The sequence below is a fragment of the Symphalangus syndactylus genome, chromosome 13, assembly GCF_028878055.3.
Source record: "Symphalangus syndactylus isolate Jambi chromosome 13, NHGRI_mSymSyn1-v2.1_pri, whole genome shotgun sequence".
Taxonomy (NCBI): domain Eukaryota; kingdom Metazoa; phylum Chordata; class Mammalia; order Primates; family Hylobatidae; genus Symphalangus; species Symphalangus syndactylus.
Window position 1 is genome coordinate 111247833 of NC_072435.2, and position 18472 is coordinate 111266304.

Genomic DNA, 18472 nt, shown 5'->3' on the forward strand with positions numbered 1-18472 from the left:
TACCCAGTGGTGGACGGCCACGTTTCTGCCAGCGTGAGACTTTCTGCTAGTCTGTGCAACGGGTGGGCAAAAGACTCCAACCGTATCTTACTGGAAAGAGGACTTGAGCTCGGTTGTGAAGGGATTCCTTCATGGGCCAGCTCTTTCACTGAGCTCCTTTGCTGAGCCAGCCAGGGTGCCCAGGTCTCTGCTCTGCTGGGAAGCTGGAGGTCAACAGGAGTGTGCCTGTCCTTAGGAAGGATAGCGGGAAATACATTTATTAAGTGCAAAATTCACTCCGGTTTTTACCATTACTTTTTAAGGCCAAAATTGCAATTACTTTGCACCAACCTAATAATTCATGGCCCTCCCCAAGCGAAACTATAAAAGAAAACTGAAAATTGACTCAGCTAGAATTTGTAGATAGAACCTCAGCAACATTGGATTATCTTTTGTGGGTCGAGGGGAGTATAGCATGTAGGAAATAATAGGGAGGTTGAAAGGTCTTCAAGAACGGGATGCCCAGTCTCATATATTTCCACACCTAGGTATTATCATATTCTCTCCTGATGCCTGTGGGCATGTCTTTAATGCTCCAGACCCTCAGTCTCTCATCTGTAAAATGGAGATGAGAATCTCTCCTCCGAATGGGCCATTCAGATGACAGAATAAAATAACAAAAGTGAGTAATAGTAGTCATTGCACCAATAGGAAGAGCTCACATTTATTGAGCACCTAGTACATGCCAGGAACTCTGCAATACTTCCCATGAGCTGTGTCATCAACTCTTCTCAGCCACCTTTTGAAGCAAGATTTTGTACCAGCCCTGTTTTGCAGATGAAGAAACTGAGACGTAGCATAGTAAATGATTTGCCAAAGTTACTTGCCCAGTTAGTAAGGGCCACAGCCAGTATATGAACCCAAGCCTGATGTAAGAATACTGTAAATAAAGCACCTGAGTTTTTAACAATCTCTTGGATAAACTCCTCATGATCTGTACTGACAGGCTTCGTCCTGACAAATGTCACCTTTATCATCTGCTTTTGCTGCAGGAATAAGTGTAGCCTTTTGGGGAAATCAGTCAAGGCTTCTTTTTGCTTCTCAGTGAATTTGGGGCAGACAGAAAACAATCTCCATCCAGCACATTGTGGCTATTCGTCAGCTGTGTTAGCTTTGGTCCTCCAAGATGTAGTTGCCAAAAAGATATGAAACTTACAAGGACATTTTTAGTGGAAAGATATGTGAGGGAAAACTGGGGAGGAGCTGGAAAGGTTGGGAGAGCTGTCAGGCTACAAATAAGTATGTTCTTGAGTGAAAGGGAAAGAGAAGGGAAGCTGAATAGCAGAGTGCTAGGCTCCCATGTCATCTAAGGAAGCTTCCTCAAGATTGTCATGGAGTTCTCCAGCCCGAGTCGGCCATCAGAGCAGTCCCAGGTCTCCCACAAATGCACCTGTCTAAGACTTCCTGCAGCTGGGAGCCAGTGAGAAGCATGGTCTCCCTATGAATGCAGCCTTAGATTTCAGAGCAGCTGCCTGGCTCTCCCATGGTGCAAGATCTGCAAAGTGCACTACCCTGACCACTGCACCTGTCACTCCCTGAAGATGCCACATGTTTGAACACTCACAAGGAAACACAGAGCGAGAAGTCAGTGAAAGGAATGGCCAGTCATGTCCCCAAGCTACCACGGATTGGCTCAGTGAAGAGAGGCCGTGGTCACCTCTGCATGGTTTTCTGGTACAAACACAAATTTCCTTTCCTCTGGCTGCATTCCTAAAATTAATTAAATCTTGGCTCAAGAAGGCTTCTTCATGCCAGCAAGGTAGGCACCCAAGTAAGCCATGATTGGTCCCTTCTGACCATTTATCGAAAGGCAGCCTTCCAAAACTCAAGGCCAGATAAGTGATGCAGCAAGTGAGCCACACCCAACAACTTACCACCAGACCTCAATTTTTCCACATGAGAAATGGAATTTTGCAACCAAAAGCACACAGGAATTAGTGTCTAACAGAAAGCATTCAGTCCTAGCATCCCTGCCTACCCCTGTTCCCAACCCCAAAGACTGGATCGCTGTGCGCATTTCTTTTCTTTTTCTTTTTTTTTTTTTTCTTTGAGATGGAGTCTTACTCTGTCACCCAAGCTGGAGTGCAATGGCGCAATCTCAGCTCACTGCAACCTCTGCCTCCCGGGTTCAAGTGATTCTCCTGCCTCAGCCTCCTGAGTAGCTGGGATTACAGGTGCCCACCACCACGCTCGCCTTGCACATTTCTTTTGTAGAATATATGGCCACTGCTGAAAGGCAGTTTGCGCAATGATCTGCTAAGGATTAAGTGGTGAAGATTTAGGCCTCTAGTGCGCTCCTGCCTGAGTTGGTATCCCATCTGTGTCACTTAATCAGTCTGTGCCTCAGTGTCCTCTCCTGCCAAATGAGCATAATAGTAGCATCAGCCTCCTAGGGCTGTTGTGAAGATTAAGTGGATTCACATAGATGAAGCCCAGGGATCTGATGGATACATGGTAAGATACATTAGAAGGAAACAGTAGCTGTTAGCTTTTTAAAATGGTTACTGTCTCCCACTTGGAGATTGGGCTATTGAAAGTGAAGGAGACTGAATAAATAGAAGTCAAATAGGCAGCCCCTGATGAAATCTGGATAGGAATTCAGGTCTCTGTGGCTGGCATTTGACCTTCTCAAATTCTGGGTAGATCTTGGAGGTGTGCATGTTTCCGTGTTCATTTCTCACTGTACTCTTTTATGCTCAGGGCCTTTCCATTTTCAAACTATAGGATCTGATCTCAGGGCTCTGGATTGCCCAGAGGAAAGACAGGCTGAATGGGCACCTCCTTCTCCGTGGGAAGAAGCCATGGATGCCTCATCCTCTGGCCCAGCCTAGGCTGGGAACACTCCAGACCTGCCCCATTTAGAGCCCCCAGGGGCCCCAGGCTCCTCCCTGCTGACAGCTTCCTGCTAAGTCTTGGTCAAACTTATCTCCTCTGCCCTGTATTTTAATTTTTCAAAGTCCAGGCTTTTTCTCTGTCTTTCTCTCATTCTTTAAGGCTCAGTCTGACCTTTCCCCCTCCACTGTCTTCCTTTCACTCAGCTTCCTATCCAAATGCAAGCTTTCCATGCACCCACAGACTCTGTGTTCTCAAGTCTGTACTCCCACACTTGTTCAGCTCATAACCAGCATGAGTACACATCCCATATATAGATCTACTCTGCACCAGTAGGCATATTGCATGCACTGTGTGCACATCTCCATGATCACCCATGCTGGCAATGTGTGCTAAACCTGTGCATGCCTGCCAAGCACACCCACAGAGTGAACACACATGGGCACACACATGCACATACATAAGAATGCCACTATAGTAGCTAACATTAATTGAATGTTTACTACACGCTAGGGATGTTTCTATGAAATACCTTCTCTAGTCCTCACCACAACTCAGGAAAGAGGTAGGATAATCACCTGCATTTTACAGATGAGGAAACTGAGGCTCAGAAGGGTTAAGTAACTTGCCCAAGGTCACACAGCTAGAAAGTGACAGAGGTGAGATATGAGCTCAGACTCTCTAACACAGAGTCAGCAGATTATGGCCCAGGGTCCAAATATGACCAATCACCTGTTTTTGTAAATAAAACTTTATTAGAAAATAGCCCCAGTCCGTTCATGTATATATTGTCTAGCTCTGCTTGTGCTACAAGGGCAGGGTTGAAGAATAGTGACAGAGACTAGATGGTTCACAAAGCCAAACGTATTTGCTATCTTGCACTTAATAGAAAAAGTCTGCTGAAGCCTGGTCTAATTCCAGAGTCTTCCTCTTACCCACTGTACCTGATGGTAGTTTTCCTGGTAGAATACTGATACACAGTTTCCATTTGAACTAAACTTGCAGTTAAAAAGAGGGGTGAGGAGAGTTGTTCTAGCCCAGCTCTCTTTTGCTTTATAGATGAGAAGATTGAATGCAGAGAAGCTCAAGGCCAAAAGCAAGGTCAGCCTGAACTGAGTATGAACACACACACATCCCATGTTCTGTTTCTTGTGCTCAGTCTGCAAAGCTAGAACATGTTCCTAATTCCCACCCATTCTGGCTGAGTGCTCACATGTAATGCATGTGTGCACACGAGCTCACGTTTACAGCTGAGTGTGGGTGCCCTGGCACATACCACCCCCCTACACACACACACACAGTGGGCTCTGTAACATGCCCACACACTCAGCTTGCAGAGAGACACCCTATCACGCTGCTCTGTACTGTGAAAAGCTACCCTGTCCACAGGAAACCGCTGTAACATACAGACAAGATGCCTCCTTCCTTTTCACTCAACAAGCACACACAATCGATGGGATAGAATGCTGGCATGTGTCCTGCCCCAGCAAAGCTTAGGGTGGTGCAAAGAGGCAGGGGCTGGTGATCAGGGCATCCAACTGGTAGCCCCACATCTGCCTCAGGTTTCTCAGGGCCCCCAGTCTTCCCATGTGTAAAATAAAAGGGGTCAGCCACCGCTTCACATTTTTTAGGTAAATTCATTTAAAGATGAAATTCACAACATAGTTCTTACTGGAAAACCAGCATCACTTGTCAAAAAAGTAACTACAAAAAAAGCAGCAAGTCAAAAAAGTGACAAGACAATGTACAGAATGGGAGAAATTATTTGCAAATCATGCATCTGATGAGGGAATTGTATCAGAAGATACAGAGAACTCCTACAACTAACTCAATAATACAAAGGACAAAGACCCCAATTTAAAAAATGGGCAGGCCAGGTGCGGTGGCTCAAGCCTGTAATCCCAGCACTTTGGGAGGTCGAGGCAGGTGGATCACGAGGTCAGGAAATCGAGACCATCCTGGCTAATACGGTGAAACCCCATCTCTACTAAAAATACAAAAAAAATTAGCCAGGCATGGTGGCAGGCGCCTGTAGTCCCAGCTACTCAGGAGGCTGAGGCAAGAGAATGGCGTGAACCTGGGAGGCGGAGCTCGCAGTGAGCCGAGATCGCACCACTGCACTCCAGCCTGGGCAACAGAGCAAGACTCCGTCTCAAAACAAAACAAAACAAAAAAGGCAAAGGATCTGAATAGACATCTTTCCGAAGAAATTATACAAATGGCCAATAATCACATGAAAATATGCTCAGCATCACTAGTCATTAGGAAAATGCAAACTAAAACCACAATGGAAGAACATTTCATACCCATTAAGAGTGCTATGATCAAAAAGACAAATAAAAAGTGTTAGGGAGAATGTGGAAAAGTTGGAGATCTCCTATACCACTGGTGAGAATGGAAAATGGTACAGCCACTATGGAAAACTGTCAGTTTCTCAAATGGTGATGACCCAGCAATTCCCCTCCTAGCATATACCCCAAGATAAATAAAAACATACATTCACACACACAAATTAATTGTACACAAATGGTCATAGCAGCATTATTCATAATAGCAAAAAAAAAGTAGAAAGCCAAATGTCATTAGCTGAATAGACAAAATGTGGTTTATTCATGCAATGGGATATGATTTCACCATAAAATGGACTGAGGCATGGACACATACCCCAACATGGATTAACCTTGACAAAATGATGCTAAGTGAAAAAAGCCTTTTATTATTCCATTCATATGAAATGTCCAGAATGGGAAACCTACAGACACAGAAGGAAAGTAGATAGTAGATTAGTGCTTGCCCAGGGTTGGAGGAGATGGGGGCAGTGGGGGTGATGGCAGAGAGGCATGAGATTTCTTTTAAGGATGGTGAAAATATTCTAAAATTGATTGTGGTGATAGATGTACAGCTCTGTGAATATGTTAAAAACCACTGGATTGTACACCTTATGTGGGTGAGTTGTATGCTATGTGAATTTCAATAAAGCTGTTAAAAAATAAATGTAATGAAAACAAGTGCATTATTAAATTCTAGTTGGATACAGTTGCCCACCTAAGGTGTTTCACCTGTGGCTGTTCTCATTTTATTAAAAAAAGATTAGCAGCAGTAGGGAAAATGTTAAAGACATACTCCAAGATGGGGAAACTTTCTTTTTAGTCCAACCAGATAGATTGAAGGAAAGTTGAAAAGAGGATAATCCCTACGTGATATAGAGTATCTAATTCTGGTCCTCAGCTCATCAAATCCTATCTCAGGTAACCCGGTATACCTGCCCCATCTTTAGAATCATTGAAGATAGCTGTAGCCTCTTACCTTGGCTTTTCGCTCCTGCCCTTGTCCCCTTTCAGCCTGTTATTAGCAAGGCTGGCAGGGTGATTGTGTTAAATATTAAGAAGCAATAGTTAGATCACACCCCTCCTTTGCTCAAAACCCTCCCATGGCTCTCATCTCACTCAGAGTAAAAGCCAAATTCTTACGATGGCCACAGGGCCCCATGTGCTCTGGTCACCATGTCTCCCTAACTCCCTGACCTATATTTACCTTCTGTTCATCCTTCTGAGCCCATGGGCTTCCTCACTGCTCCTTAAACACACTCTCTACCTGACCACTCTGGGGCTTTGCAATGCCATTCCCTCTGCTCGGATGCTCTTCCCCCAGGCAACGTGCATGGCTCACTTTCTCACTTCGAGTCTCTGTTCCAATGTCAACTTGGCAGGGAGGCCATCTCTGACCACCCTATTCTCTACTCCATTTCCAGCCTCGCGCAGTTTTACCCCCTTCCTTGCTTTATTTTTCTGCCTAGTCTATATCACGAGCATATTATTTTGCATCTGTTGATGACTTCTTTCCATCAGGATGTCAGCTCCATGAGGTCGGGGACCTTGCCTGTTGCATTCACTTCTATTTCCTAGAACAGCGGCTGGCACAGAGTATGTGTTTTAAACATATACATTCAATGAATGAGTGAAAGGCTGAGTGATTGGAAAATCGTAGACTAGGTGACACTTCAGTATCCCTCTAATCCTAATGGTCTATAATCTAATTCTTGGTGATGGAATGTGATTCAACATTAGAGCTAGGAGTCTGGATACCCATCCTGTAGGGTCCTGTGATTTTTTCCAAATCGCTCATATGGTCTTCCCTATGAAGACCATAGTCCCTTCAATTCCCCAATAGGGGAGAACCCTTCCTGCCCAGACCTGCGGAAGATTGCTCAGATGACATTACATATCTTTTATTGAGCTCTGTGGGTGTCACATCCTCTGCACGCATCTCTCAAAGAAGACTAACAATATTAATAATAAGAAGCAACAGTAATATGCCGTGATTGAGCTCGGACCACATGCCAGGTTCCATTGTAAGCACTTGGCATAATTTATTTAATTCACACAACACCAAAGAATAGGTAGAAGTATTCTCCCCACTTCATGGATGAGGAGACTGAGGCACAGAGAGGGGGAAAGCAATGCCCAAAGACACACAGTTGGTAGGAGGAGGAACCAGGATTTGAACTCTGGTTATCTAATTCCAGCGATCACACGTCTAACTTCTCATAACACTGGAAGGTGCTATTATTGCCCTATGAGAAAATTGTAGCTAAAAAATAAATAACTGATCGGATATTTAAAGCCAGGTCTTTCCAACTCAAATGGTTGTAAGGAGAAGAAAGAGGAGGTGGAGAAGAGGAGAACTAGGCTGTTCCTAGTGCTTAATGTGTCCCAGACCCTATTGTAGAGACTTCAAGTGCATTGTTTCGTTTGAATTTCAGAGCAAGTCAATGCAGAGGAGAACACTGAGGCTCAAAGAAGTTCAGTAACTTGGCCAAGGTCACACTTCCCTATTTCCACTTTTGGACAAGTAGTCAAGCACTTCTCCCCCAGAGCCTCCAAGAAAAGGCTGTTGGACCAAGATGCCCCAGTTGGACAAGGTCTTGGCCAAACATCCATCTCCAAAGGCCTGAGAGAAGAAGCTGGTGGGCAGAGCTGCCCCAATTCAATCCAGTTGAACTTCCATCTGCCTTTGCAAGGACTCAGGGCTCAAGGGCAAAACACTGGTAAGCTCCTGAAGCTGGGGCAAGGACAAAAGAGAGCTAATTAAGACTGAAAGCAAGGCAAGGACCCCAAGCACTGCGTCCTTTTACTTTAGAGAGACCAGATAGTCTAACATTTCACTCATTTATTTGCAGACATCTATAATGGCATCTTCAAGAGACCTGAGTGCACCTTGTCTGAGTTGAAGTACACACCCTGAAGACGAGCCAGTTATGAAGGACCAAATGCACATATTAAAATTAAACATCACAAGATTCTCAAATTATTGGTTATTAATGCCCAGTGGTCTTACTTGCGCTGGGATCCACACTATTTCTGTGCACATTTGGAAGACACATTATCATGGCAAACTGCCAGGCTGAGATGAACTGTGGGTTCATCCAATCACCAAATGGTTCATTCATTTATCCCTGAGACAATTTCCTCAGAGAGGAAAAGGCACTTGCCTAAGGTCACACTGCTGGTAAGTGGCAAAGCTGAGGTGTAAACTCAGGCAACCTCTCTCTAAGCACCTCACATAGGTGGTGCTTCAGTGTTTGTGTGCACTCAGACACTTTCAATGAAATTTTGGCATGAAAAGGTACAGCAATAGCGATGTGAGCTAAAGGCGGTTATTTTCCCTCTGCTGAAACACGAAGATTCATTGCTGATTCTATGAGTTGGTCTTTACTGCTCTTGGTAAGAATGACCTCTCAACCTGTGTAGGGAAGGTGGGCATCACTGAGTCACTGAGATGCTGGAAGATTCACTTTTTTAAGAGCATGAATGAAAAGCAGTTATTCAGATGATCAAAAACCCTTCACAAAAGGATTCTGTGCAGGCGTCTCTCAATAGCAAACTTCCTTCCTCTTGTCTTAGAAATTCATTCACTCATTCATTTAGCAAATGCTTATCAAGCCTCTACTGCATGTCTGGAACTCTTATAGGCACTTGTTCATAACTGTGAACAAGACATAAAATCCCTGCCCCCAAGGGGCTTGTATCCTAACGGGGGAGACAGATAACATGGTAGGCTGAGAACTAGTGCCCCGAAAGATATCCACTTTTGAATCCCTGGAACTTGTGAATGTTAAATACTTTTTACCATGTTTTACCCCACATGGTAAAATAGAAATAAAAATAAAAACATCTTTGCAAATGGGATGAAGTTATGGGTCTTGAAGTAGGAATGATCCTAAACACATTAATTATAAGAGGGAGGCTGGCCAGGTGCAGGGGCTCATGCCTGTAATCCCAGTATTTTAGGAGGCCGAGGGGGGTGGATCACTTAAGCCTGGGAGTCCGAGGCCAGCCTGGGCAACATGGTGAAACTCTATCTCTATAGAAAATACAAAAACTAGCCAGGTGTGGTGGTACATACCTATAGTCCCAGCTACTTGGGAGGCTGAGGCAGGAGGATTACTTGAGCCCAGGAGGTTGAGGCTGCACAGTGAGCCATGATCACGCTGCTACACTCCAGCTTGGGAGACAGAGCAAGACCCTGTCTCAAAAAAAGAGGAAAAGAAAAAAATAGGGAGGCAGAGGGAGATTTGACACACATAGAGGAGGAAGTGCTGTGAAGATGGAGCAGAGAGAGATTATAAGCCACCACTGCTAAGATTGGAGCGATGCTAACACAAGCTGAGGATACCAGGTATGATTATCAATCCCATTTTACAGATGAAGAAACTGAGTCTCAGAGAGGAAAAGGAACTTGCCTAAGGTCACACTTTTGGCAAGTGGCAAAGCTGAGATGTAAACCCAAGCAGGCTGCCTCTAAGCACTACACACAGGTAGTATCTCAGTCTGTTCGTCCCTCACCAATTAGAACCTTCCTCCAGGACTTGAAAGAGACACGGAACTAATTCTCCCCTGGAGCCTCCCAAGGGAGTGTGGCCCTGCCGACACCTTGACTTCCGCCCAGTGCTACCGATCTCAAACTTCCTATGCCCTGAACTAGGAGAGAATACATTCCTGTTGTTTTAAGCCACCAAGTTTTTGGTAATTTGTTACAGCAGCCATTAAATGAACAAACATAGATTAAAAAAATCCGATGCATAAACAGTACCGGGCTGGGTGCTGTGCAAATGGGACTGAATGCTCAACGGGACTTTTCAGAGGCATCCCCTGCATCCAGTGGGGCTCTCCCGTCATGGAAAGTCCAATGACCAGGAAAGGCTTCACTTCCTGGCTCCACTTTCCTTCTGCTGAAACACAAAGATTCATCGCTGATTCTATGAGTTGGCCTTTGTTGCTCTTGGTGTGCTCCCTGTAAGCACAATCCCAAGAGCCGATGGAGCCTTCTCCCTGCATCCTGTTTAAGCCCAGCAACTTCCCTCGCAAATTAGAGGCTTCCCCTTCAGCCGGTCCGGCTTTCCCCACACCTGCCGAGGGAAGCACGTGTCGGCCATTAGCCTCTCTTCATGCCACCGCTTCGTGTCACTTCATTGTTCCCCAGTTGGCAACAGCTCTGCAGAAATGACCCCATTTGGAAATGTTTGTGGGGGAGTCTGAGCAAAAGATCTACACAGCCCTCTTCTGGGGAAACACGAGGGTTATCAGAACTACCATTTCTCAAGTACCCATTTCATGCCAGAGCTCCATCTCCTCGCTGCTCAAGATGTGGCCCGTACGCCCCCACGTCAGCATCCGCTGGGGGCTGAGGACCACACCTCTCATTCCCTGCCCAGACCTGCCAATTCTGAAGCTGCATTTTTAGTGTCTTTTGTTTGTTTGGTTTGAGACAGGGTCTCACTGTGTCGTCACTCAGGCTGGAGTGCAGTGGTGCAATCAGGGCTCACTGAGGCTTTGACCTCCCGGGCCCAAGCAATCTTCCCATGTCAGCCTCCTATGTAGCTAGGACCACAGGCATATGCCAACATGCCAGGCTATTTGAAGATGTATTTTAATAAGATTTCTGGGTGACTCATGTGCTAGTAAGAGTAGGAGCTTTCCCAAACTACCACTAGAGATAAGGCCAGAGACTGGGAGTCCTGGTTTCCATGATCAAAGTGGAAGACAGACAGTCCTGATTTGCCTGGCTGTACGGACTCAAAGCAATATTGCTAAGGCCCAGGATATCTCAATTTTGCTCCTTTTCAGTGTCCTGGGTCACTGGGAGTCTTTGCTGTCCCCAGGATCCACTTCCCAATTTTCCAGTAACTTTCCTTATTTACGGATCAAGTCAGGTCCACCCCTAATATGTGAGGTCTCAAGGTGTAGAGGCCATGAGGGTGCATCTTGCAGACCTCTAACTACAGGAGGTGAAGTTGACTGAGGACCCCAGCACTGAACTACGACATTCATCACTGTTTTGCTCAAGAGGGGCTGCATTTCCCAGGGCTGCCCCCAGCCAGTGACTGACTACAGCAGGGACACTAAGGCAGGTTTGCTCCTGATACACATTGGACTTTATGGATGATGGACTTTGGCTTGAGGATCCACCTTCCTCCCCTCATGGCTTTGCTGAACCTCCTTAGGCTGCACCATGGTCTAGAACACTTCCACCTTGCGTTCCTTCCCTCTCTCCTTTACTCTGGGTCAGACCTGCATGGTTCACCCAGCCTTCTGCAGCTGGCTCCAGCTTTATTTCCTCCCATAGGTATTTCTCTTAATAAAATGCTTGCATATTTAATCTTACCTTGGTATGGGATTCTTGGAGGACCCAATTACATGCAGGGCAGGAGGACAAACTAAGTCCCACAAGGTCCCAAGCTTTCTCTCCACCTCTCCAAGCCCAAGGTGGGCAAGCTCTGCTCATAAGATGCCCCTAGCAGGCATCTCACTAGACTCAGCCTTTATGTTCCTTGAAGGAAGCTGAGGCCAGGGGAACAGCTTTGAATTTAGATTTCTCAGGCTTCCAGAGTTTCCCGTGGGAACATGAAGTGTCAGGAAAGCAGCCCAGCTTCTTTCCACTGCAGTTTTCCATACCCCCAGGACTCAAGTGCACTCAAGGAGTATCCTGGTTTCTACATCCAAACTGCATCCATATCCCACCACCCCCTTAACAACTGTCCCTCAGGTCTAGGACCAGAAGCATCAGAATCTGCTGGGAGGACAGATGCAAGGAGGTCTATGCAAAGCGTGGACTAAGGCCTGGAAATATAAAAGTATGGAATTCAGGGATTCCACATACCCAGAGCAAAATCTTCCCTTAGGCCCCATGGACTTCCCAACCTGTGGGAAGGGACATAGCCCAAAGAGGCCAGAGTGGAGTCCCCCAAGGCTAGGTCTAACAATTCATTGTATTCAACTGTCCCCCACCCTTAGTCCCTGAAGCCAGCATGGACCCCACCCCAGCTCCCAGGGCAGACATATCACCTAGATATTAGCCACAGTGATTGGTTCTTGGATGGCCAGTTGACCTAATGAGCCTCACAAAACCTCCCAGTGAGAAAGCTAGGAAAGAAGCATGTGTTCCACGTGCTGACCCTGGGCTTGGGGAGATAGTGATTCCCAGAGCACTGCTGCCATCTTTCCCCCTTAGAAGATGACCTGTAGCTGCCGGAGGCAGCTGTAGGGAGTCCAGGAATGAAGTCAATACAGCAGAAGGCAGAGCCAAGGGAGGGGGAAAAAAACAGAAGGAATTGCAGCCAGTACCAATCTGAACCCTCAGCTTCCTTCAGTTATGCAGGTTCATCCACCACTCAAAACAGAATAAACCCAAACACATATATGTGGCCTCTACCTTGAACTCCAGTCTTATTAAGAACAAGAGTAAGCAGCTTTGTGCAAATTCTGTTCTCACTCCTAAAAAACCCAAAAGCTCACCAAAGAAGAGATATATTTGCCAACTAAGCACATGAAAAGATGCTCACCATTATTAATCATTAGGGAATTCGAATTAAAACCATAATGAAATAGCACTACTTATCCACCAGAAAGGATAAAATTTTAAACCAGAAAAAGAAAATGAAAGAAATTGGCAATATGGAATAGTAGAAATGATGTGAAACAACTAGAACTTTCGTACACTGAAAGTAAGAATGTAAAATGGTACAGCCTTTGAAAACACAGTTTGGCAGTTTCTTTTGTAGCAAACATACTCTTACTAGATTACCCAGTAATGCTATTCCAAGGTATTAACCCAAAAGAAATGGAATATACATCTACAAGAAGACTTGTATGTGGGCCGGGCGCGGTGGCTCACGCTTGTAATCCCAGCACTTTGGGAGGCCGAGGCGGGTGGATCACGAGGTCAGGAGATCGAGACCACGGTGAAACCCCGTCTCCATTAAAAATACAAAAAAATTAGCCGGGCGTGGTGGCGGGCGCCTGTAGTCCCAGCTACTCGGAGAGGCTGAGGCAGGAGAATGGCATGAACCCGGGAGGCGGAGCTTGCAGTGAGCCGAGATTGCGCCACTGCACTCCAGCCTGGGCACAGAGCGAGACTCCGTCTCAAAAAAAAAAAAGAAGACTTGTATGTGAATGTTCACAACAGCATCCTTCATAATCACCAAAAACCGAAAATGGCCCAAATGTCTCTCAATAGGTGAATAAATAGACCAAATATGGAACAACCACACTGATATGGTTTGGATTGGTGTCCCCACACAAATCTCATGTTCAGATGTAATCCCCAGTGTTGGAGGTGGAGCCTGATGGGAGATGATTGGATTGTGGGGGTGGATTTCCTCCTTGGTACTGTCATCAAGATAGTAAGTTCTTGAGAGATCTGGTTGTTTAAAGGCATATAGCACCTCCCCGCTTGCTCTCTTCCTCCTGTTCCGGCCATGTGAAGTGCTGGCTTCCTCTTTGCCTTCTGCCATGATTGTAAGTTTCCTGAGGCCTCCCCAGAAGCCAAGCAGATACCACCACACTTTCTGTACAGCCTGTGGATCTGTGAACCAATTAAACTTTTCTTTATAAATTATCCAGTCTCAAGTATTTCTTTATAGTAATGCAAGAACTGACCATCACAGTGAAATATTACTTGGCAATCAAAAGGAGAAAACTACTGTATACACAACAACATGGGTGAATCTCAAAAGCACTATGCACAGTGAAAAAGGTCAGACACAGGAAGCTACACACGGAATGAATCCCTTAAATGACATTCTGGACAAGTCAAAACTATAGGGACAGAAATCAGATCGGTGGCTGGCAGCAGTTGGGGTGAGGGAAGAAGAAAGAAGAAATCTTTCAGGGTGATAGAGGGGTTCTATAGCTTGGTTGTGGTGGTGGTTACATGCCCATAAATATTCATGAGGAATCATTGAACTGTACATTGAAAAAGGGCATATTGTATTTCACTGAATGTAAATTATATGTCAATAAACCTGACTTCATATATATACTGATATGTTTGGATATTTGTCCCCTCCAAATCTCATGTTGAAATACAATCCCCAGCCTTGGAAGTGGGGCCTAATGGGAGGTGTTTGGATCATGGGGGTGGATCCTTCATGAGTGGCCTAATGACATCTCCTTGATGATGAGTGAGTTCACACAAGATCTGGTTGTTTAAAAGTGTATGCACCTCCCTCTCTTTCTTGCTTCCATGCTCAATGTGTGATATGCTGGCTCCCTGTTACCTTCTACCATGATTGCAAGCTTCCTGAGACCTTCACCAGAAGCTGAGCAGATGTTGCCGTCATGCTTCTCATTCAGCCTACAGAACCGTGAGCCAATTAAACCTCCTCTCCTTGTATATCACCCAGCCTCAGGCATTTCTTTATAGAAATGGAAGAACAGTCTAACACACACACCAAGTGAATACCAGTGCTTATCATGTGTTCCAAATCCTTTACCTGAATTAGTTCTTCTAACCCTCCTAACAACCCTACAAGATGTGAGCTATTATTACCATTTTACTGATGAGAAAACAAACACAGAGAGGAGTTACCTGCCAAACGTCACCCGGCTAGCAAGTGGTAGGCTTGGGACTCAAATCCAAAAAGCGTGATTCAGAGCCCGTGCCCATCCCCACTGTACCACAGTTTGCAAATGGGGGCACAGAGGCCAAATCATTTACTACATTCACCAGCGAGGTCAGAGAAGGGAGAATGGGAGCAAATAGGATTTAGGAAAAAAAAAAAAAAAAAAAACCTTGTTCCAGCCCCAGACATGCTGATTTTCCCACAGTTGCTGCTGCAATTCTTCTGGCTAATTCTTCAGTGCCAGCCAACTCCCTCTGGGCCCCTAACTCGAAAGCCCAGCAAGATTCTGTGAGAGAAAATGACTGCTTCCTAAAAGCACCCAGTGGATTTCCCTGACACATCTTGTCGGCACTCAGAATGCCCATGACAGCTTCTCCTGAAATATTTTCCAGGTGAGCTCTCTGACTGCCCCAGACTCTCAGACTTGCTTCTGATTACTCCTGTTCCCTCACGGCTGGAATCGCCTGTTGACAAGACCTCTCACTCCTTCCAGGCCCATATCTGACCTTCCCCAATTTCTTAGATCAAATGCAGAAGCAGGTGCTTAAGGAGGGTCACTGGATGGTGTTAAAAGCCAATTTCTCCTCCTCTTAACAATGCGAGTTGGAAGGTGGTGACCAGAGGGGAAACATTTAGAGGCAATGTTCCTCCAGGTGCCATTTCCACACAGTGGGCCTGGAGCAAAGGCTGCTACAACAGCAGGAAAAAAACCCACTGGGGGCCGGGCGCGGTGGCTCACGCTTGTAATCCCAGCACTTTGGGAGGCCGAGGTGGGCGGATCACGAAGTCAGGAGATCGAGACCACGGTGAAACCCCGTCTCTACTAAAAAATACAAAAAATTAGCCGGGCGTGGTGGCGGGCGCCTGTAGTCCCAGCTCCTTGGAGAGGCTGAGGCAGGAGAATGGCGTGAACCTGGGAGGCGAAGCTTGCAGTGAGCCGAGATTGCACCACTGCACTCCAGCCTGGGCGACAGAGCGAGACTCTGTCTCAAAAAAAAAAAAAAAAAAAAAAAAAAAAAAAAAAAAAGGCCGGGCGCGGTGGCTCACGCTTGTAATCCCAGCACTTTGGGAGGCCGAGGCGAGCGGATCACGAGGTCAGGAGATCGAGACCACGGTGAAACCCCGTCTCTACTAAAAAATACAAAAAATTAGCCGGGCGCGGTGGCGGGCGCCTGTAGTCCCAGCTACTGGGAGGCTGAGGCAGGAGAATGGCGTGAACCCGGGAGGCGGAGCTTGCAGTGAGCCGAGATTGCGCCACTGCACTCCAGCCCGGGCGACAGAGCGAGACTCTGTCTCAAAAAAAAAAAAAAAAACCCACTAGGGCTGCCCGCTGGGGCTCTGGGCCTGACACAGGGGCACACTGGATAGATATTGCCGGGTCTGGAACTTTGTAAGGGGTTGCAAACATCTGTGCTGCAATGTTCTTCCCAGCTCAACTAGAAAGATGTACTAGACTTCACACAAAGGCTCCCCCAGGAAGTAGTTGAAATTCAGTTTCCACAGACCCTTAAAAGTGGCAGAGTAAGAACATCTGCCAAAACAGGAAAAATGTTTAACAACTTGACAAGGAATTTTTGAAAATCTGCCCCAGGGTTTGTCTACTGTAAATCTGTTAAAGCAGGGTTTTAGCCCAGGGATAGGAAGGAGTTGGAAATCTTGGTTCTAATTCCATTTTGAACTTGTCTGTTCTCAAACCTCTTTGTCATTCCTCTGTTCTACTTTCTTCTGACTATCAGAGCAACTGGTTGCCTGTTGAGGGCGGCCTGTGACTGATTGGTTGTGACTGTTGTATGTTAAGAGGGATTCTGAGTCATGTATGGATTCAGTGAGAAAGAGTGTTGTGATTGATTAGTGATGTCTGCCAGGACTGAGGCAATAGGGAATGATAACGGGCAAGCCACCTACTTCCCATCTCTATTATATACAAAAAGGAAATGGTAAAAGGAGGAAGACATCAGAAAAAACAGTATCAAAAATAAACACAATTTAGTTTACTAAAAACCACCAGATACCTTTTAGAACCTGTTTCTGACAAGCATAGCCCCAGCTACTGACTCCACTGCCACCCCAGAGAGTCCACTAAACACTCAACACCTGCAAAGCATAAAGCATGTGGTCTTCTTCTGAGAAGAACACAGTTCTTTCTGCATAATGATGTCATTATTGTACTCTGTGATCCCACTACCCTGGCCACAGTCGATTGGTTAAAACAGTTGGAAACTTTAGGCCACAGGCACCTGTTTGGGTAAATAAAGTTTCATTGGAACACAGCAACACTCATTGGTTTGTGTATTATCTATGGTTACTTTTGTGCTCCAACGATGGAACTGAGTCACTGTGACAGAGACTGCATGGCCTGCAAAGCCGAACATTTTTATTCTCTGGCCCTTTTCATTAAAGTTTGCTGACCCTTGGATTAAAGAGTTGCCATTCAATGTAAATGTAATTGAAAGAGGGGTTCATAATAAAAGTCAGCCATCTATAAGTTATCTTGAGGATAGTCACTGTCATGCCATATTGGCTGACGACAAATTGTTTCAGTCATCAGATTCTCTCTCTTTCCCTCTCTCTCTGAAGGAGATACAGGGTGAATTGAGGTTACTAGAACTACTGCTGGATCCAGAATGGAAGTGAAACACTGGTCTTGTTTTCCATGAGGCTTGCTCTATAGCCTAGTCTTGGAAACACTGTGTTATTCCCTATGCTTTCATACTTCCCTGCATTTTTATAAAATAAACTCTCATGACCTAAGGTTAGGAGAGTTAGGGGATTTCACTTCTCATGCCACCTCTAGTAGTGCCTGTCTAGTACAGTGTCTGCAAACATGAAGCCTGGACAGGAAAGAGTACCATGATGGATTAGTGATGTCTGCCATGGGTCATGGAAGGAGAGGAGAGAGAGTAGTGTGTGATGTGTGTTTAACAGCTAGGGCTTAAGTTAATCTTTGGTGCCTTCTCTTTGCAACCTAAGAGTCTATCTCCTATGGCCACCTTATTACTACCTTCTCTCATCTTCCTTGGAAGTTGGATTTAAAATACATCATTCTGTTTGTGAATATGCACCCTTGGCCGTTTTCTCCAGAGAGTTTCATGTATAATCTTTATTTCCTCAGTCAAACAACAAACATCTCCTCAAACATGCTTAATTTCTCTTATTTTAAAAGACTCCTGGCCAGGCATGGTGGCTCACACCTGTAATCCCAGCACTTTGGGAGGCCAAAGCGGGCAGATCACCTGAGATCAGGAGTTTGAGGCCAGCCTGGCCAACATGGCAAAAACCTGTCACTACTAATAATACAAAAACTTAGCTGGGCCTGGTGGCACAGGCCTGTAGTCCCAGCTACCTGGGAGGCTGAGGCAGGAGAAACACTTGAGCTCTGGAGGCAGAGGTTGCAGTGAGCTGAGATTGCGCCACTGCACTCCAGCCTTGGCAACCGAGCAAGATTCCATCTGAAGAAAAAAAAAGACTCCAGCAGCAGGTGCCAAACTGGGCACATAATACTCATTTAATGAATCCATGAAGCTTCTAATTTGATTGAAGCTGCCAGCTTTCCTCTTAGAGCTCTGATTCTCCATTTATTCACATCAACTTTGAGGAAGACATTCCCTCTAGTTCATCTAAATGTTTCCCTTAACAACTCAATCCCCTTTATTCTTGTGCAGTGCCATGGATATCCTATGCCCCACAAGTCCAGCTGGC

At 45.7% G+C, this 18472-nt stretch overlaps 1 long non-coding RNA gene across 2 annotated transcripts in view; it reads right to left on the reverse strand.

Annotated features, from left to right (window-relative positions):
- Positions 1–7982: 7982 nt before the first annotated feature.
- Positions 7983–18472, reverse strand: part of LOC129459619 (uncharacterized) — a 59917-nt gene continuing 49427 nt past the window's right edge. For both annotated transcript variants that reach the window (XR_010114963.1, XR_010114964.1), the window contains exons 5-6: positions 9277–9400; positions 7983–8613 (exon numbers count right to left, since the gene is read on the reverse strand). This is a non-coding gene — a long non-coding RNA (uncharacterized lncRNA). The remainder of the gene's footprint in view (positions 8614–9276; positions 9401–18472) is intronic.